Here is a 22,786-nt window from a genome sequence, read left to right as displayed (position 1 = left end):
TCACAGTTTATTTTACGGTTTTAGGACAGCTTCAGCCATAAATGTACATTTCCGACTAAATAAAATGTAATAAATGCTATAGGAAAATATGAATTATTTATTAAATGATTAAAATGAATTTTTCTTCAGCCAAAGACGCAAAATCAAAGGTAAAAAAGCTGGTTCAGCTTCAAAACCTCAGTAGCAGACACCACTTTAGATAAATACAGCAATTCGATTGGATAGAATCTAGACCAATCAGCAGTCTGTTTGGTGCCACATATGTCACACTAAACTGAAACTTGTGAACTTGTGAAACGAAAGCTTCTGAGAAGAGAGACATTGCATCTAAAAACCCTTGTGCTGCAAATGCAAAAATGCATTTTTAAGGCAAATAAAAAGATTTTAAAAGCAAAAATGTAATATTTTCTGTTTTGCACCTTTGAGAGGTTGTTTTTAAAAGGGAACATTTTGTTTGGAATTTACGAAATTATGATTTTAAAACTGTGACTTTTGATTGCAACATAGTGGTAGAAATATCACTTCATAGAAATTGGCAATCAGTGCATTTTTAAATGTCCAGAAATGCCCTTGAAAATGTGTCACGTGATTTGGACGTGTCCGTCATCTCCTGAGGGGTTACACTGATTCTGTTTCATGTTACTAGCATCCACAAAGGTCCATGGATAAAAAGATTGTGTCAGGGAGCTTTATGCTTTCCTGAAAACAGATTTTAAAAGGCAACTTCAAACAAGATCTATTGTTGTGACAGTTCGAGTAGCAAAGCAAGTCTCCCCAAACACTAAAGGGAGGGTTTTCAAGTTCTTAGACATATACATGTCATGTTAGAACTGGCTGAAAATCTATGAGACAAATATTAGCTGTAAAATTTGTAAAGTTGCCTAACTAAGTAAAACATAAATACTAATCATGCAAACAATGTATTAATTGACATCACGTATTTGGTAAAACCCAGTTTAAACCCTTTAAAACTATCAGAGAGAAGCAAAATAAAGAGATATCATCAACAAATTTCTGTCCTTCCACTTTAAGCAAGCTGAGACAGACTCCCACAAACTCCCACAATGCAATTCAGACAATAAAAGAAATAATGAGGGGGATACTTCCAGGGCAACCTTTGCATAAAGTCAATCATTGTGTTTCTGACAGACACACAATACCCTGAGATGCTAACTAAAGTGGTCACCATTACCGGCTTCCCCTTTCCATTAAAGCTGTCAGCTTAGGCCTTCAGAAGATCTACAGCTCTGCCACTGATAAGAGTCCAAATCACCTCTGACACAACCAAACAGCCTCATTTACTCACCCTAATCCCGCACAAGCCCAACGAGGCATGAAATGAGGTTGAAAGCCTCTAAGAACAAAAAAATTCTCTCTTATCAATGTTCTTTAAAACCCCAATTTTTAGGACACGTCAAGGTGATTGTTAGAGCTGTGCGGATAACACAAAAGCTATTTGCATTTCAGGCATTAGGGTCATGAAAATAGGCAATAGGCGTTTATAATGTTTGTAAATTACATGAATATATGAAGACCGAGTGTGCAAAGTCATGCATTTTGATTTGGAAAAAGTATAGAAAAAAAGAATCTTGCAGCTGCTAGTGAGAAAAATAGATAAAAAGCCCAGCATTTGGGAATTTTTTTTCCATCTCCTGCAGACTTTCTGTACAAGATGTGAGTCGGCACCAAAAATCCCTGAGAGAGTGGAAGGTGTAAAAAGCTTGAATTTAAGTGTGGATGAAGGGAAGGAGGGATTCTCAATATGCAGTCCTGGTGTGGTGTTGAACACCTGGGGGACACCGTCTACTAACTGACATCAAAGGGCGCGCACACAGAGACACGGTGAAAGCACACAGCCCCACAGTGGAGATGAGAGCTCCTTGTTCACCTGCTTTCAGAGGCAGCATCTGGCACAAATCTCCCATCAGCCTGTTCTCTGTGTGACGATGAAGGACTCGGGCCTTATTACTCGACACAGACAGATAAGGAAGTGCCGCTCATCGACTCAAAGACAGCTTTTTCTGCCTCTCTGAGCCTTCCTTTCATGCAGCAGAGCACTTGGCAGGACCTTGTGCACTCCTCCAAGATCAACGTGAAACAGAAAATCCTTGGAGCAAAACATGGACTCTGCACATCTGAAGGTCTCTGGTGGTTCAGCAAATGTATCCACAACAGTACACAACTGAGATTGAGTTTGGATGTAAGGCAAAAATACTAAAGAACTGTGTTTTAACACAACCCCACAGCCTTAATTCTTTCTGAGATTCTGTACTGAACCCTGGAAAACCCAGGATTAATTCTGTTCTGGGCTTTTCAAACTAATTAGATCATTTGTTTTTTGCTTGTTTGTCTTGGACTGAAGCAGTTAACAGTGGACAGAAAAAAAAAATGAAATAGAAAAAAATATTAATTTTTTAAACAGCAAAAAATGCGGAAAAAATTGGAAAAGAAAAGGTCAAATTTGACCCAGTGGGTTCTCCAAAGTTAATTTTATTTTTAAGCGTTGCAGCTTTTCTTTTCCTGTCAGGGTTTTTGATCAGTAATGTTTTAGTTTTGTCATATTTTATTTTAGTTAGAGGCTGAAACTTAATAAGAGTTTAACAATAAAGTGCATTTTAATGAACTAAAAATATTTATCAGAGACTGATAATCCTTGAAACCCTTTTTAAATTAGCATTATTAGACTTGGTAATGACGGATGCTAATGAGTTTAAATTTTTCCTTGAGTGTTTTTAACTTAACATTTTTTTTAGAAATTAACATATTTGCGTTGAACATCATCTAAAAGATCCAATAATTCTAAGAACTGTATGAAGTCCTGTTCTGCTCAGACTTTAACTCTGAACAAAAATGGAAGAATTTCAAAACTTGTTTCAACTGTTTTGCATCATTTCAAATCTCTGGTGTAGGAAAACTTGTATATTTGGCTTCCAGAGAACTACAAATCATTCTTGCTGGTTAGCAACTTCTTCAGCAGTGGGATAAATTTTTTATCATCACAACCGGTGGGTGAGACTTCATTAAAGAAGCTGCGTGGATGTTTTATTCATGCTCGTATCTGATGTTCAGCAGCAAGTGCAGCTTGTTCTTCGGCATCCATCAGCCATCAATAAACCCCCATGCGGAGCTTCAGGGCTCTGGCGGGCTGCACCCCAGCCACAGGATGGATAATTAAAGGTCAACAGGCTAAAGACCTTATCTCCATCACTAGGAAGTTCCTTGTGTCATCAGCAGACCAAATTTGATTAGGCAAAGAGAGAGTAACCATTTCTAGAAAAAAAAAAACCTCTAACAGATGAGTGAGTTTAGGAAAGAAAATGAAAATTTAACAGAAATGAAGACGTTCAACTCCCCAACCAAAACACATCTAACTGTAACAACTGGATTTATCTGTATACACTGGCTAAAAGAACTAAGAGCAGGACAGAGAGTTAAAAAAACTCACCAAATGTCTCACAATAAGCAGCAGTTATGAGGGGCTTCATATTAGTTTCAAACACATAAGCAAAAGCCTTTCACATCAACCTTGGATATTTTCCAGGGGGCTCTTAAAAAAACAACTCCATCATGTTGTAATGGGATGGATTATTCAAAAGTTGCTGATGCTCTTTCTCCATTGTGGGTGTCTGACGCTTACCTTAAGGGGAGACAAGGCAACACACAAAAGATTCAATAGGTTGCAAAATAACTCGTTTCTTCTGGCACCTACCCTGACATTAAATTTTCAAATGTGATGTTTTAATAAAAATTTTTTAACAAGTATGCTATACTTAAAGTCCCACTCTGATCATCTTTTGATCTATTGTAAAAGCGTTCTCAGTGGTCTTTTAATTAGGATCATGCCATTTTTAGCCAAAATCAAAGAACCTGTGCCGTTTTCTAGGTCATTGTTTCAGAGCGTAGGTAGTTTATGAGAAATTCCCCTCCGAGTTGTGTACGGGACAGTTGGTGCAGAGCAACCCCGCCCCCTTTCCCTTCCCCGTCTCTTGTGCAACAGAAATGGCGAGCAATATTGTAGCTATACTTAGAAATGCAAAACCGAGCTTCGTGGTTTTTTAAAACATGTTCCTTATTTTCAGTAAAATGCCAGAATACGGCAGAAAGTCTTTTCATTAAGAATCCTGGGAAAGCCAAACAAACACCTGAAGAACATGATGTTTTTCTAAAAGAGCTGTTGCAAGTCCATGGATGTGTGTAACGTAAGGTGCTGACACATCAAAAATGTTGTTCTGACAAGTAAAACCTTTTTAAAACCAATAACATCATGCAGTAAAGAGAAAGCGTAGCCATTACTGGGCTTTATGAACATGTTTCAACAAAGCAGGAAAAACTCTGACAAACTATAAAAAAGCAAAAAGTTACTTTAAGTGTTACTTTATTTAACTGTTTTGAAAAGGATTTGCTTCACCCAGCATCTGATTGTATATTCATACTGACTAGGTAGTAATTTAATGACTGTGGTTTTCATATTATAATAGATGAAAAGTAACAGATCAACCATTTTAATAAAACAATAAGTGCCTAAAACCTTAAAAATCTGAGAGTGTATCTTGATGGAACACCGAGATGCTGCCTGGTTTATAAAACAAGTGATGGCCTGCTGTTATAGTTGAACGGTGCCCTGCAGGGGAGTTTTTAAAATATGTTTGCCACATAAATCCACAGGAATGTCATTCAAAGTACGACATGAGTTGCCATGCAAACCAGGGCAGTTTGTGCAATATCAAAGAATTAATTAATCTAAAACCCAATAGTTCAAGCTAATCCACTATCTTTAAAGTGAACAAAACTGGCCTTCAGAAGCCGAATATGTGATGCATTCCTCGTTTATAATGAAAATGTGTGAAAGACAAGACATTACCTTTAGAAGAAGGGAGGTATGAGGCTTTGGCTGTGATTCTGACACCATAAAAAGGAGGCTCTTTTTTTTTTAAATACACCTCTGACGACAGCACACCAACTGCAGTTCTCCTCCAACAAAGGCGGACTTATCCCAGGCCCTTTTTTCTGCTGAATATCCTTCACAGTCTAGATGCCAGCTAATCATGTATCCTTATATATGATGATCGGAGTAGGTCTTTAAAGAGGTTTTGATTTTGAATACTCTGTAAATAAAAATCTGCATTTCTACATATAAAATAAATTATATGAATGTTGGAGTTTTGGTATTTCCTTATTAAATTTGCACCTCCATTTATTTTGATCGTTGTGTTTTATGCTTTAGCATTACTTTCCGGGTTCCACAGTGTTGATTTTTACTTGCAGTTGCGTCACACCTGGTTTTAGTTACTGCACGTTTTGAGGTATTTATAAGCCCCTAAGTTTGTTACAAATTTTTTTTTTTTTTTTTTTTTTAAGAGACTTGACATTTTTATTCCCAGCTTGATTTAAAACATTTGCTGTTGAGTCTGTGTTTGCCTCCCAACATTGGACACTACCTAATGCCAGTATTACTGCAAAGCAACACCGCCTTTCTAAACCATGGAGCGAATAAAAGGCCTCCAACTGTTACATTTCCCTCCAGATACCACATCCTCTGCCTACAAATGCACCCATCACTCAGCCAGAAACTGAAATGAGAGGATTTTCTGCTTGTCTGACTATGACAACAACTTGAAAGCCATCTTCTCAGAAATCCGATCCTTTTCCAGTCAACTGACCGCATCGGAAACACGGGCACACTCATTTACTGATGAACAGAGCATGGCTTAGCCTGTAGGAGCATGTTAAAAATATCAGTGTGGTAGCGAAAAAAATTTAAAGGATTTTCAATAAGCCAGGTTCTAACAGCCAGGCAAAATAGCCAGATTACCATGAGGTAGCTGGATAATTAACAAACAAGGTAAAACTGTATTTTTTTTCTCTGAGAAGGACCCAGATCCAGAAGACCACAGTGTACAGAAATGTATTTATTCAAATAAACTCAAATTTAAAAATTGTTCTGAGTGGAGAAGATGCAACAAAAAAGGATGAGAATACTATGTGACGTTTGAAGCCTTAGCTTCATTAATTAAATGGGAAACTACCAAACAACAGCAAACTGAAAGCAGGTTCATTTTAAGTAGTCTTTTTGACATTTTGAATGTGTGCAAACAATCATCCTTAGTTTTTGTCAACTATTTTTATTTGCCTTCCAAAGACATTTTAGAGTTTCTTGGGGGGGTTAACTACTTGGTTTACACAAACAACATCTCTTAATGCTACAAACTCGTCATATCGACGCATGGGACTCCTCTTTGCGTCACATAATGGCGCTTTGGCTGAATCTGAATTCTTCCCCTACACCTACGGCTTCTCCGTACCTCTCAAATTGTAGGGACATTTGAAGCTGTGGTTGTGTCTGAAATATTTTTTTGTGAAGGAGTGGTAGGGACTAACTTAGGGCTAGTGATCCCTGCATCGGACGTGGGGGTAGGAGAAACCCATTTCTTCATTTGTTTCACGATGAGTAACATTTAGGTTTTCCATATGTCCTCATTTAGAGGGGTAAATGAAGGGTAGGGAGAACATTCGGATTTGGCGTTTGGGTGAGCCCAACTTTACTCAACCTGCTAAATAAATTAATGCAGATTAAATGACTTTGATAAAGACTCTGACTTCAGCCTTAATAACAATGATAATAACAATAATGCTATCAACAATAGCTATATTATAACTACTCTTCTTTTTTATTATAATAATAAAAATTATATTTTATTAAAACTAATCTTTTTTATAATATAATAATAAGTACTATCGTTACAAAAAGAGAAAACTACTCTTTTTAATAATAATAATAATTCTTATCAATATTATAACAAAAAAACAGTGGCTTTCATTTTTTTTCATGTAGTTCACTGCATAGCCTACATTTTTGTCGGTAAATAAATCCGTCTTCTTTTTTGCAGTTCAATAATTTTTTTGTTGAAATTTTAAATCAAACACCAGGGTTTTGGACTAAGTTACCGTATTTTCGCCACGTCAAAAAAACGACGAGTTGGACTCACCCAAAGCGTCAAAATGTGATGTGGAGGGTGTCCCTAGCAATGCATCTATATAAGACGGATTGGGGTGAGAAAGTGTTGCATAATGTGAAAAATTGCCCTATAGTTAAATATTTTCTGTCCCAAATTATATCAGCTTCATCCTCTCCTATATTTGTATAAACCTTCAAAAAAACAGATAAAAGGGTCTCAGTCGTCATTATAAAAAATGACTTCTATTGAAGATAGTGTTATTGTCATAACAAAATACATAAAAGACAGAATAAACTAAACAGATTAGAAAAATGTTATCTGATGTCTCTCTTATCTCAAATTGCAGTTCTGGTAGACTTTTACATAAAAAAGCCAAAAAGCTTCAATGGCTGCAACAAGAACCTCCTCCATTACCTCAGATACATTCACTCCCTTCATGTCATTTTAATTTGAAGCGTTTTTCTGCTGATCTTTTTAGTAGTAGCTGCCCTCTAACAAAGGTACTTGTGATTTGATTTTGCTTTTATCCTTTCCAGCAGACAAGAGGGGAGCTGTGAGGCAAGAGTGCCACGCCCAATTCAACCGGATCAAAATGCTGAACCCCCAACCCCCAGAACGTCCCCTGCTGAGAGCCTTAATGCTCAAAGAGAATGTCAGAGTGATCACAGGTGCACTGCTGTGTTAATGAGAACAGGCCACACCAGACGTACTTACAACCCCCTTCATGCTCAGACTCAGAAACAACGTTGACTGGACAGTGTTCAATTCCACAATCAGGGAAAGCCTTTGAATGTCAGAGTCCAGTGGGCTTGCTGGCTTCCCATGCTGGCTGGACAGCTGTGAAAATGGGCAACGGTCCTATCAAACCCAGAAATCTGTATCCAGTTTCACAGCTGAGCGACAGGGTTTCCCACCTGGGACAGGGGTGACAGCAATCCGCTTCAAAAACATGTAGGGACAAAAGCACAGGTGGATGACCCCCATCCATGTGTGAAGATCACAAAAAGAGACGCTTCTCAGTGAGGCAGGTCTGCATCACACCATGAAATCAAAGCCTTTTTGCACATGTGGGTGCATCCGTGCAGGTTCTACAGATGTGTGAAAGTTATGGAGTCTGTTTTAATAGTGACTGACTTCTCTATATTGGTCTTGATTCACAAAAAAAGGGTAATACAGATTACCGGTAACCTAAATGAAACTGCAAATCAAGTTTTACCAAAATAAAACATATATATATATAAGAAAACCTTGGTAAAGGTGACTTTAAATGAGTTTACAAGCATGCAGGGGGCAGCCGTGGTGCAGTGGTAGGGCAGTCGACCCATGATTGTAAGATTGCAGGTTCGATTTCCGCCTTGCACGCCCATGAAGCGTCATCGAAGCGTCCTTGGGTGTCCCACCTTGCCTCTGGTGGGAGGCTCACCAGTGTATGAATGGGTGAATGGGTCTGTGACTGTAAAGCGCTTTGGGCCTTGTAGGTAGAAAAGCGCTATGTAAGTATATGCTATTTACCATTTGCCATGCTGACATTATATGCAGAGAAACACAACCAGGGGTAAGACCTGGCGGCATGAACAGAAAAACATGTCACATTTCAGTCCACAAAAAATAAACTGCATCCACTGCTGCACGGGTTCTGATGGAGAAAAAAGCAGGCTTTATGAAACACTTTATGAAAAGCTCTCTGCGACAGAATCAGCTGATTTAGGTAGATTACATAAACATTTCACAACTGTAAAGTGTTGGGAGTTACGGGAATTGCCTTAATGGTAGAAAAGTTACAGTTGTTGAAAGAATGTTGTATATTTGCTCCAACTCAACTGACAGAAGTGATATGTAGGTTATGTTTTAATCAGTTTACGTAGTTTATTTTTTAATTACTTCTTCTTCCACTTTCGGCTTCTCCCATCAGGGGTCGCCACAGCGAACAAGTCGCATGGTAAACTTGGCAATGTTTTTACGCTGGATGCCCTTCCTGACGCAACCTTCTCAAACCGGGCTTGGAACCGGTAGAGGTAGAGAAGGGAACAGGGAGCAGCCTGGAGTCGAACCCTGGTTTCACGGATGGAAGGCGCCGCAAACCAGCACGAGCTAAACTGGCTCCCCTTATTTTTTAATTACTAAAATTGTTAAATCTTATTTTTTTTAATTTTTTTTTAATCTTTTTTTCTATTTTTATTGTTGTTATTTTATGATAATTTTTATTCTGATGTTTTTAACTCCAGTGTTTCCTCTTGGGGATCCACTTTTCTGGGGCACCACCGGCTTGACCTGTAGGGAGTGCTGTTGCTGCAGTGCCCGTTCTCGTTGGGCGGGCTGGGGTCCCGCTCTGTGGTCTAATAGCCATAGAGTGGGCCCTGGGCTGCTCTGTGCTGGGCGGGCGCTGTGGTAATGAACCCTGTGGTCGGGCTGGGCCTTGGAATAAATGGATCCCCATCATATCGTTTCCTCACAGCAGTACCAAGCCAGACCTTCTTTAAGCTGCAGTTCTTTGGTTCTGTTTAGGGTTCTACGGGGGGAACTGGGTAGGTGGGGTGTGGGTGGGGTCCCATCTTTGTGTGATTGTCCTTTGTTTGCTGTTTTTAACAATCTTCAGTTTTTATGACTGTTTTATCTGCTTTTATGTGAAGCGCTTTGTGTTTTTAACTAAAATGAAAGGCGCTATATAAATAAAGCTTGAGTTGAGTTGAGTTGAGTTGAGAGAAATACATAATTAATAATATTTGTACACATGCAACATTATAGCCACAGACATGGAAAATCATAAAAGTTATGTAAGAAAGTTTAACAAAAAAAATACTCGAAATTCTTCTTATTATTTCTTATTATTAATTATTTTGTTTTTCCTGAAAAAACATTAATTATATCTAGGACTATTTAAGACTTCTTTAAGTAGTTACTGATGCATTGATCAATTAAGTTTGTTAGATAAAAGTTATTGACTTGAGCGATAAACAGAAAATGTAAGTATATGTGACAGGCTCTTGGCAGCCGACTCCCTGTCTGACAGCCTGAATTCATGTTCCTCACATCAAATTTGAACATCGTCCTCTAAATATTGCTGCAGAAATAGAGAAGAAAAACAATTGTTTGCTTTAGTTTTCTGAAGTTTTTCTTCAGATTTCTTGAGTGTAGAGGCATATTTATTGTGCTCTGCTGGGCTTGCAGAGAAGGTCTTCCGCACGCCATTCGCTTAATGAGTGAGTTTCCATTTCCAACCAGTCTGACCACTCTCCTCTGACCTCTGACTTCAGCAAAGCATTTTGTGCTGACTGGGTAGTTTTTCGCTTTGGAAATATTTTTCTTTAAATCTCATTAATGGTTGTGGTGAAAACCCTCGTAGTTCAGCATTTTTCTGAAGCGCTTTGACCGGTTCTCCAGGCACCAACAACTACACCACCACATTCCACTTGAATCAAATCGCCTTTCTTTTCCTTTCTGGTTCTCAGATTGAACTTTGGCTGATGAGATTTAAAAAAAAAAAAGGAAAAAAAAGAATAGAAACATACCAAAAAAATTGTCAATTTTCTGAAAAAATGATCAAATATGAGCATTCAAAAGACTAGAGGCACTCTTTCGACCCAAAACTGTTTATCATTCACAAAATTCTTAAAATTTATCACAGAAAAAAGCTTTTACCTATAAAATACACCACAATCTATGCCGTATGATGCTAATTTGCAACATACAATTGAATCCAGGATTAATTTAGCTCAACTCAAAAAAACAATAAAGAATATTTTATTCTAGATAATTAAATACAAATTTAGGCATAAAAAGCTTAGACTACGGAGAAATATGACAAAGTAAAAAAAAAAATTTTTTTCCTTGAATAAATCCACGTTCCCTCTGCTCTGACCGAAAGAAAAGGCAGCAGTTTTGCTTTCATTAGGCCAAAGAAATAGGAGCTTCAGTTAAGGCCTACAACATCAGGGGGTAAAGGTCAAACTGAGACGGGAGAGGAAACTACACCAGTGGTTCCCAGCCTTTTTTAGGCTATGGACCAGTTCAATGTCATGTGGTAATTTCATAAACTGGCCTGTATGAAGATAAAGTGGGTGTCAGACTTTTTTTTTTTAGCTTCGAGGTTCCCTTTTTTGTGAGAACAATTCAAATGTGATAAAGATTTTCTCTTAACCCGTAACCATCAATGTGGAAACTAAAATATCAACTTTATTAGCAGTATCCTCATGTAACATTAGACAGGCAGTTGCTTTACATTATGTATTATCATTATGGTCAGGAAACAACTATCGCAAGAAATCCATATTTGGAGTAGAGACTCCTGGTTTTTGTCTGTTAAATGCTGATCTTTTATTTTGAAGTTTCTATGTTTCCTCACTGTTTTTTTTTCTGCCAAAAGAAACTTTCAAATTATGCTTTTTTTTTTTTTTTTTTAACTTTGCTACTTTCAATTTAGTGGTCCGAGCAGCCACTATAAAGAAAGTAGCAGATGGATTTCTTACACAGGACCGACCAACTTTGACATGTGTCAATGATTCAGATGTGGTGGAGAGAAACCAGTAGTTTTCCAAAATAAAACTTCCTTCAGAATCATATTATGAACAAAATGAAAAGAATTGTAGGTTGTGTTTTTTTTTTTCTACTGAGACCTGGTACTAACTGTCCCTACGGACCAGTACCGGTTCACAGGTTGGTGTCAACTGGTGTAGAGCTGACATTTAGAAACAAAAAGCACACTTAAAAGTTCACTCCTAGCTAAGAGTTCTAGAAGTTGCACTTCTGCCAATCGGTCATTGTCATCCATTATTTCCACTTGTAGAACTTAATGGGATGTAAACTTTCTATGTATGGTCGTTAATGTGGAGGAGTGAAACATGTCAAGTTTCCTGAGCTTAAAAGATCCCAACCACAACAAACCCGTTTTATATTTCCCTTAAAAAACAAAGTCCTCAAGCCACTTTCCCTTCAAGAAGCAGTACGGCTTTGTCCTTCAGCTCCACCACATATTATTTGTCTGCTCCCATTCCAACACAACGTCAAACACAATAATATATTTGTGTTGAAGACTTATAACCAGCTCCATTGTTTGATACAGGAGCATTAAGCAGCTCAGACCAGACTTTATCTCCATCTCCAGACCGGGAGACTCCGGTTCTCAGGGCTCAGCAGACAATGAGGTCCACTTGTCTGAGTCAGTGTGCTGCAGCGAGCCAAAACCTTAGGCCAGGACCGTGGTTATGACTGGATTCCCACTCGTCGGTGGGCACTGTGTCCTGCTAGCATGGGGAGGATAGAGGAGATGAGGTTTTACGTTGACACAAGCAGCTGCAGATAAACACCCACATCCCCCTGCTGCAGGAGATGGGGGGGAGTGGCGCCTGAAACACCTGTGGGCAACCCATTTGTCAACGGACTTGTGGGAAGGAGAGTAGAAATGCTAAGAAGAGAGAAAATAGGAGGTCAAACAGGGGCACACGTGTATGTATGCGAGCGGAAAGATAGGTGCACGAGTGCTTTTGTGCGTTTGGGGTGGTATCAAGTGGAGCATTATCAAAGGACCACACACAACTAAATACCAGTTGATCTTCCCTCTCACACCTGGAAAGCTATAAAAATCTAACAATACAATACCACGACACAAAACTTGTAGATGAACATCATGAGCAAACTAAAACAGGCCAAAGACCGGAGGGGAAAACAATTACAAGGTATTTTATTGTCTTTCCACTCTTTTGTTCGTCCTGAGGTTTAATAAGGCTGTGTTGGAATTCCCACCCTAATCCCGAACTACTAAAAAACTATAAAGTGCAGGACTGGGGACCATGTGACCAATCCAGTGCCCTGGATTCTTAAAGCAATTCGGGCACAACGCTCACTACTTTTTTTTCAAATGGCGACTATGATGTCATCAATGTCACAGATAAAAAATCTCATTCATATGAGCGTTTTGCGACCACCATTTATGAATCCAATTCAATTCAATTTTATTTCTATAGCCCAAATTCACAACAACACTCGTCTCAATGGGCTTCGTGCCAGTAATTGTGAGGTAAACAGACAATTAAAAAGGAGCTTAAATGCATCGGATTCAATAGGATACTACTAAACTTTAACTAAACAGACTAAACTAAACTGGGCATCCCTGCCCTTAGACCCTCCTTTGCGGTAAGAAAAAACTCCTAAAAGAACAAATTCCGGAAAAAACGTAGAAACCTCAGGGGTGTCCACATGAAGGAGGGATCCTCCCCCAGGACGGACAGGCGATGTAGCAGAACTCTTAGAGAAGAATGAACTTATCTAACTCTACAAATACATGTTTAAAGTCCAGCAAATGATCTTCATCCAGTTGAAGTTGGGAGACGGCGGGGGATGCGATACAAGCCGGAGACAGGATCCACAGCCAGGTGTAGGTGTAGGAGCAATAGTAGAGGCAAGCCAATCCAATGAAGTTGGTGTTCTGAAGTTGAAATGGTTGATATTTTCTTTAAAAATACATTTAAATGTTTTCTTTGAAAAAATTGTTCAAATGCAATGCATTGTGGTCTATATTCCCCAATCTAGTGAGCATCGATGCACACTGGTTTTATGCAGAGACTTCTGGGAAATTTCTAGGTCACTCAATTTAGGAATTGTAGATTCGGACAGCACTACAAAATGGCGAACGCACTTTATAGTGAGTGGTGAAGAAATTCGTACACAACCTAAGACTCTTGATATCAATAAGACCAGAGCTCACAAGGACCATGGTTTAAGCCATGGACCATGGCTTAAAACAGCAGACTATCTGATTAAACAAACCTTTAAGGTGGGACACTAAACCCACGTGACCGAACGACTTTGCATCAAGAATGAGTCTGATGTGGTGCAGATCAGTAGTTTTCAAAATTTAAATTTTCTTCAGAATATCAACCGTCCCAAGGGCTGGGGACCACTGGGAAAGAGGAAATAGTCTTTTTAAAATTTATATACAAGCTAAATTATTAACGCATTGTAAATATGCTAAAATATCACACTTCATCTTCCAACTTCTATGCACATTTGAATGCAAGTCTAGTGACTCCCAGGGTTTCTAAAAAAGTAGGTCAAACTGCCGCTTTGGAAATACTTTTTTTCAATTTCAGCATTCTGACTTTATCTTCTCCCTTTTTTTATGCAGATCACCTTAATGTAATGAGGTTCACAACTGAAAGAGTCTGTTCTTTATGCCTTATTTTAGAAGCTCTCAAGTCAATACATTATTCACTTCATACCAGCTCAATCTACTTATTTACTAGATTGCCTGTAACCCCATTATAGCTTTTTTAGTTGGACTTTAGTCAAATATGTCCAGAAACAGTATGTGCCAGGTGGAACAGTGATGTTTACAATTTTTAGCATAATTATTAAATTTCACCAACAAGATAATATCTGAGATGCAAAGAAAAAAAAAAAATTTCCTACATAAACTGAAGTCATGGATGATGACATTCCCAATTTAAGTTTGATCTTTTTTGTACAAATGGAAATATTTCCACAACATGAAGCACAGGCAGTTTTGAGTGGAGGGGGATGTTTGAGAGAAAACTGCACTCGTGTTGACTGTAAACATCAATCAGTCAACAGACGAGGAGAGGTTCACAGGTTCATTTATGAGAAGACTGTTGAGACACAAGAACCCACAAGACAGTAAAGCAATTGTAAAATTAACTTCCACAGACAACCACACCGGGAAAATCCTTTTGCTCAGAGCGTTCCTCTTTGATTTGGAGGTTGATCTTTTAACAGCAGCCAATATCAGGAATGAGAGAAAGAGGGAGGATTTGATATTCAAGCATTACTTTATCCTCCCCCTTTTGAAATGTCAAGTTCAAAGATTCAGACCAGCAACCTTGATCTGTGAGCTACGACGACCCGAGATTGTATCCAGCAACTTTTAACCATCATCACATTGAAGCTTTGTGGTTTGTTGCAACACAGTCCATGAGGCGTGTTATTAACTGTGATTCAGTTAAAAAACCTGTAGTCAAAAAACGTTTCATGTTTGCGTCTTGTGTTCCAGTAAGTGTTTTATTTTTTAAATAAAATGCTTGTTGTTCGTCTGATTCTTGTCTAACTCAATTCTACTTATTCAATTAAGCCACTTTCCCAGGAATTCTGTCTGCTGCAAACCCTGAATCCCACGCTGTGGGTTTTATAATGTACACCAGAATAAATATGATTAGTTTTAGTGATGTTTCAAACATCAATATGCAACAGAAAAATGATATTTTTGTTCTTTTGTTACATTAGACCCAAGTAAAGCTTACAATTCTGCTCAGATTAACAGGGATGCAAACACAGAACATGTTTTAACAGTTACATTTGGCACATTTTGTCAAATTTGTACTTTGACAAATGCTTTTATGTCTTCCTGTCCCCACCATAACCTCTATTGCTTACACCTGCATTTTTTAATTTTGTCTTTTAACATATTGAAGATAATGAATAATAAATAATGTCTTTGTTTTTATGTTATTTTATAGAATTTTATAATTTTTACGTTTTTATTATATTTCTTAGGTACATTTTTTGTGCCAATTCTGCGATTTTAGTCATTTAAGTCTGTTTTCGCCTATTTATGGGTTTCAGACTGTGGGCGAACACATAGAAATAAATAAATAAAACAATTAGCCATTCAGAAAAACTACTATTTAAACACTTTGATCTATAGTTGTACCACATTTTTTATGTGTTTTTTCTTTCTACAGTCAAGACTTTTTGGGTCTAAAAACACAAAAAAGATGTGGATAAGCAAGAACAGAAGTCTGGGTGAAAACCTTTAACAACACTTAAAGGCAGAGTAAACAAAAGCCATGGATTATGCACCTTATCACAACAACATCTCCCTGCAAAAGTTCTGCTGAGCATGCACAGAGTAGACCATCCTATAAAACTGATTAAGATGACCAAATAGAGGTAATAAACACTAATGGCAGACTGAGTTTACTGTTTGATTGTTGCCCTTAGTACATAAGGTACGGCCGACAAGTCTTTATGCAAATTCGGTTTTGAGCTTTTCAAATTTTTGGTCGGTTGAGAATTGCGCTGTATATGCGTATTAAGGGGCGCAAAAAGTAGCTATGCAGTACATGCATCGCATCGGGGCGCCGGGCTACAGAGGGCGCCAAACCGAGGTTAGGAAAATTATGTATAGACAGTATTTTGCTTTTATTTCAAAGCGGTTTATGCACATATACATGATATGAACAGTAAGAGAAGCACATCATAACCACTCCTCCGTCTCTTGGGTCTTGTTGTACAGACAGAGCTCTTAATAATTTCTTCAACTAGATGTAACAATACACTGAAAAAGTCTTTATGGGAGAAGTATTTGTGATAGTGGGTTAGATGCCGAGGGTGAGATAAGTTTCAGGTCCCAGTTAATTCTATCACACAGTTTCTAACTGTTGTCCACAAATAAAAACTCTACTTTAAGTCACGACAGTTCATTCAGGAAACACAAAATTATTTTGAATCAATTTAAAGGGCAATGATGCCATCTTTGATTGCTAAATACACACGTTTCTGCAACTTGACATGATGATGACCGAATTGTTAAGGAGAACAGATTCAAACCACAGCAGGTGATGAGATGTAAAGAACAGCTGACCACTGTTGTTTGTTCTCCTCAACCACCTCAGGCCATCTCACACCTGTGTAAACTGTGCCGTCTTCTTCCACGACATGCTGCTATTTGTTATGTAGCCTTTAACAAGTGCCAGTGTGTTGTCTTGCCTGTCAATATCAATGTTCCTGGTCTCCGCTGGGCAGCAGATGCCATCCTGGCTGGAGGTGGAGGGAACCTATAGCGTCGTGACTCCACTAGCCGCGTGGGGGGATTTTTAAAAAAGCCTCATTTCTACTGCGGCACTGCTGCCTCCTCACAATATACACAGATTTTTTAAAACTTAGTCTCAAGAAATATTTTTCAAAGCTTTTAAAGCTAAATGTTTGCAATTAGAAAGGAATATAGAGGACGCCAATGATTATTCAACACTTATACTAATCATTTATTAATCAGAAGTCTAGGTGTGGTCTGTTTAATCAATATGGGTGCTATCAGATAAGAGCAAGCTGGAAATTAAAACAGGCTTCTTAAAGGCATCCTAATGATTAAAAGACATATTTTGTCTCATTTCATAGATTTAAGAATCAAAATTATTTCCATAAATAGGTTATTTGTATTGACCAGATTTATCAAAGCCACAAATCATTCTTTTAAAAAGAACATATTCTTGTAACTTCATTATATTACAAATAAAACTTCCACTTTTGTTCACTCTATAAATAGTATAAACATGAGGTATTGGGACCAGGGTAGTTTTAGTTCTGCCTTTACTTTGGTTAATTTTGTTGCTTCCTGTTGTTCACATGTCCTCTCGTTTCAGATATCTTGACATCAGTGTATTTCTCCCTCATTGTGATCACCTGCCCTCACTGATGTGGTCACCTGTGTGTAATTGTCTAATAAACCCTTCAGTTTGTAGTCTGTATCCCCTGCATTTGTTGCCAGATTTTGTGCCGTTCCGAGAGCAACGAACCCTTTTGCCTGTGTTCCAAGTTTTTCTCACATAAAAAAACTTTTTCTTTGGATTTTCCGGCGTCCTGCATATTGTGTCCACACCAAGCCTGACAATAAAACCAGGTTTTAGAATAGAAATCAAATAGTTTCATTTGCAGTCAGTTAGATCAGTTGAGCAAAAATTTTGGAACAAGACCACCTGAAATCGTATTTCTCTACAAGGAAACAAACGAAAACAATGTGATTGTGTAACTGAAATTTGATTGTGGGGCTTTTATAGATACTGAATCTTTTTGGTCTTGTTGAAATCCTACGATTTAGAGGAAAAGAACGCCTGAAATTTGTGTTGTCGTGCATGACTTATTGGAATAAAGCTTCACTCTGGGGTAATAAAGAATGCTCCTCTGCGTGGAGTGTTAAAATCATAGCCAATTCCATCCATTATCGCTCACTTATCAAGGTCTGGGTCACTTTCAAACGAGGTCGAGCAGTGAAGCTCAGACGTCTGTTGCCCCGGCAACTCTGTCCAGGCCTTTCCATCTCCCCGGGAGGTGATCCCCACCAGATGCCCGGTCCACCTAAAGTGACTCTTCTCGGTTTGGGGACAGCAGACTGTGTTTCACTCAGCCATACTTGCTTTTACTGGAACTGCACAGAGACCTGGGTTAAAATAAGATTTGTGTTCTCACCTCTGCCCCAGGGAAGAAAGGCAGCTTTGCTATTGTTCAGTTCTGTTTCACAGTATCGAGTGCTTTTACTTGAGAGGGAAAAGGTGCATTCAAGAACAGAAAAACTATTTTTTATCCTTAATTTGTGCAGCCAAATCACAGAGCAACAGTGGATTGTGTTATGATGTTATACCATTTTGTCGAAGGTTAAAATGTGCAGTTTAATGTACTTAATCTGGATAAAAAGTTAAAGTCAACCCTGTTCACTGATTTATGAGGCATCAGAATAAACCTGAAGGAACAGAAAGATAATTTGGAAGGGGGAACAGTCGGTGCTTTAGGAATCTCACTTAAATTTAAGATGTAAATAATATTCCTCAAATTGTTTAATTAATGCATATTTAGTGAAATGTGTTGTAAAAAAGATACATACATGAAAAGACTAAAGCTTGAATTGAAAATCAATCAAAAAACTATACAGATCTTATAAAATAAAAATTGTGAGATTGATCAAATCCCTGTACAAATTTTCTTTTGAGGTTATTTCTTGTTTATGTTTGAGCAAAAACAGCTTTCGCGTTACTTTATAATGTAAAACCAAATGTGTTATCTTAATTAAACTTGCATTTTTATTCAGTTTACAACATTAAACTGTTTTATTCAGAACCAAACCAAATTGGTTTTGAAAGGAAATTTGAAAGATTAAATAATATTTAATTAAAATGTGCCATTACCTAAATTAAATCATGAAGTGTAACAATTTCTGGAAAAGTATAAAATCATCTGAAGATAATTTATTAGCACTTCACCTTTGTTACATGATAAATATCTATACGTGGACTGATAAAGCATAAATGAAAAAATACATGGCAGTTATGTAAAAATTGTTTAAAAGGAAGGTAAAATATAATAGGGGCGGGATTAAATAAATTGCCAAATTGGACATGGATGTACCTGAGGATCCCATCTTTCAGAAAAGCATGTTAACCACGAAACACACAGATATAACAATACGTTTTACAACAATTCTGTAGGTAACTGTCAAGTTAAAAGACTGCCCTTAGTTAATGAACAGCACAAATTGATAAGTGTGGGGCCAATAAGCATTGAATATTTTTGAACTGGCTGCCGTTTCTCATGGCAAATGGGCTTTTCTAAAGGAGGGGATCCTAAGGTACAGTCATGACAAATTTGGTGCTTGAACCTCTAAATGTACAATTTGTCTGAAACATCAACCTAACCGGATCCACGAACAGAAGTGATGGTTTGTTGACCTTTTGTTCACCTTGATGAAAATCTGCAGGTAAAAGTGTGAACGTTTTCACATTAAACTTAGTCTTTGTAACAAACTATAGAAAAGAGCAGTCTAAATAATCTACAGTGAAAGAAACAGAACCATCAGATTTGTTTCAGTAAGGTGCTTGCCAACAGCAAACCATAGGTTTTATTTTTATTATCTTGCACTAATCACTGATGGTAAATCTGAGTCTTAAGTTCACTTTTCACGAGCTGACTTTGAGCCTCGGCATGTTTTTCTTCTTAAGTTGCAGATGTAGAAGAAGCCCCTTCAGGGCAGATTCCAAAGCCTAAACTTGAGCTCAAGAGGCAGATCACATTACAGCTTTCATCGGACGGATCTTCAAAAGATGCTGCCTGAGTCAGGCAACAACTCAATTGCCCCCCGAAAGTAAACCAAAGCACATCGGTAAATCCTGTCTGTGAATTGGACATCCCTGATTCTTATCGGTGAACAAAGCCTGTTATCACTGCCCGTGTCAGGACTTGTGACAACCAACAACAGAGGATCACCAGGAAAACCGCAGCGACTGGACGGCCGCACGAGATAATCTGCAAATGTTGAGGAGGAGTTTGTATTCACTCAACACAACTCGCTTGTTTGATCTCTTCTTATTTACATTCAGCAAACTAACTTAAGTTTGAGAAAAGAAATTCCTCCCACACATTCACAGTTTGACTGATAAAAAAAAGGCTCCTCTTCTTATTCACAACTGGTTTAACTTTCATCTGAGAGAATCCTTCATTTGCTTTACAAGAATCCATCTTAACAAACTTGATTCTAAGAAAAGAGTTCAAGAAGTGGACGATACCCTAAAAAACAATCCAATAGACCAGAGGTCTGCAACACTTGAAGAGCCATTTGGGTCATATTCTTAGTGACCACAACCCAATATATGTTATTATAACGATAAATATAATAGAACTGTTGTTTTCTGGCATAAATAAAACATAAACATGAAGAAAAAAAATGTCTTTTTAGTTTCTAACTTCATTCAGTTCATATGACTTCCTTTCAAAATAAAAGACATCCTGTTTCCCATAGGATCATCTGAATGCAGCAAGTGTTGGAAGTGCAATGTCAGCAGTGATATAAAAACAAAAACAAAAGAACAACATTTTTTACTGATAACCAGTTCAGACGGAAATTTGTAAATTTAAACAGCACACATTAAATCAGAGCTATTTATTTGACCTTTACTGTATTTTTCGAACACTTAATATCCTTGAAATTGTTCAAAAATTGCAACTTTGCCCTATAATCTGGTGTGCCTTAAGTGTGGATACTGGTTGAGCTTGATGACCTCCAATTGCCTTCCTGTGGTACACTGTATACAAAATTCTGCTAAAATGTTTAAGTTCAACTTTGTTCAACTATGAAGCAGAAGAGTTAGATGAATTGTTGGGAGGATTACGGCTACCGTAGTCAGAACCTCGCAGACTGACACGTACTGTCCTTTAACCGTTTGTGAATAAGATAAATAAAGTTTGAGTTGGTATACTTTACTTTATTACTTACTTTTGGCTTTGATACCTTTGAATGTGACATCTTTTGATTTTTGATTTTTTTTTTTACTAGAGAGCCACAATGGAAGAGTACAAATGCCACATGTGGCCCTGTAGCCTCAGGTAGCAGACCACTGCAAAAGACCATGTGCATTTTTTTTCTTGTCAAATAAAGCCTTTGTTACTTGGAACACACATACTCTACACTGTAAAAAATAAGCCCCTGAAAAATAGGTACAAAATTATTAAAATTTGAAATGTTTTCTTTTAAATAAGTAAAAAAATCTGCCCATGAGGTAAGGAGAAGGTATTGCCCATAATTCTTATATAAGGAAAAAATACTAGTGTCTAAGACATGTTTTTCTTAAGATTCAGATTTTGCCGTGTATTAAAAAACAAAAAAATTCAAAATTTTGCCATTTTTTGATTGGTTCAGGACAACTTCTTGTCTCTACCTGCTCTCTAACTACTTCTACTTCTAAAGTGAGTTTTCGGTGACCTTATTGTCTTCAAAGGATAGGCTAGATCAAAGAGTTAACACATAAAGATCACGAGCACACGCTAACCGACAGTCCATTGTTTGCTTGTTCTGTCTCTAATAGTTGTTTTAAAGTAATGGTAGGATGACTGTTCTAAAGTATTTGTACGCTCAAGTATTTGTATCCACTTGTTTGGGCGGCAGATTAGCTCAGGCAGTGGAGCAGGTCGTCCAACAACTAAAGGGTTGGCGGATTGAACCCCGCTCTCCCCAGCCAGCTGTCGCCCCCCAAGCATGGCTAGTCTGCAGCTCACTGCTCCCCCCAGGAGAAGGGTCAAAATGCAGAGAATAATTTCCCCATTGTGGAATAAATAAAATATCAAGTATATTAATGTTAAGAAATTTATTTAAAAAAATATTCCAAGTACAACTATAAGTAGGAAGAAACTTGCACATTGAATTTTTAGAATTTTAAGTTTATTTTAAATATTTAACAGTGTTTAACGTTTATTTTAAATATTCGTCTGTTAATTTTGGATGGCAGGAATTAACAACACCTACAACATTAAAAAATAAAAACATAAAAAGGGTACTGCTTTCCTACAAACTTGTAGTTCAGCTGCTAGTTTTTGTCCTTTAACATTATTTGAATTCTTAATTTTCAAAGACCCACTCCGAAGAAAATTGTGTTTTTGATGTTCTGAACTTGTTTTTGTGGCATTTCTTTTTCTAAATATGGAGAGGATTTATAAAAAATAAATAAATTAGGCCCATAATTGTATTTCTGAGTATTTCTTTAATCAAATAGTCATAAATTGAAAAAAATGCAGTTTGAAAAAAGAGCTCATTTGTAACAGTGGGCCACAAGCTCCCTGCTCCGCTCTATTCTGAGGCATATACTTGCAGACAAATAGATCCATGTATGTCTTTGTTTTCCCTCCTTTGAGCTGGAATCTGGCTCATTACTGTATGGCTGGATAAGTGTGAGGAGCTGTAAGCTAGCAGGAGAGCGTGTAAACAGAGAGCTCTCAGCAATGGGGAGGGAATGAGTAGGTGGGTTTGATGTGGTTCTTCAAAATATATACCCATTCAACAGATACTCCTGAGCCACAAAGATGCAGAATTACCAACAGGCTGCAAATTTTCCAGGCGAATTCCGCTGTCCAACCAACAGTTGCTGTTGTTTGTTTTCCTCAGCCGGCTCATTTTCTGCCTCTCTAGTCGCTCCTGAGGGGACACTTAAACAAAGAGATCAGCTCTCTGGGGAATCTTCCTTATAAATGTCCTGAAACTACCAACTGAACACCCGGCAGCACAAAAATAATTATCATTGCCCATAAATTCGCAGAGGGGGTAAAAGAGCTACTTGATGCATGTA

General features: G+C 37.8%; 1 protein-coding gene across 1 annotated transcript in view; it reads right to left on the bottom strand.

The window, feature by feature from the left end:
• The window catches only part of mcama (melanoma cell adhesion molecule a), a 67,011-nt gene that overhangs the window by 32,825 nt on the left and 11,400 nt on the right, over positions 1–22,786 (bottom strand). The window lies entirely within an intron of this gene.

This window comes from Oryzias latipes, chromosome 14, assembly GCF_053564925.1.
Source record: "Oryzias latipes strain Hd-rR chromosome 14, Olatipes_Hd-rR_3.1".
Lineage (NCBI taxonomy): Eukaryota > Metazoa > Chordata > Actinopteri > Beloniformes > Adrianichthyidae > Oryzias > Oryzias latipes.
This window is presented reverse-complemented; position numbering and strand designations above follow the sequence as displayed.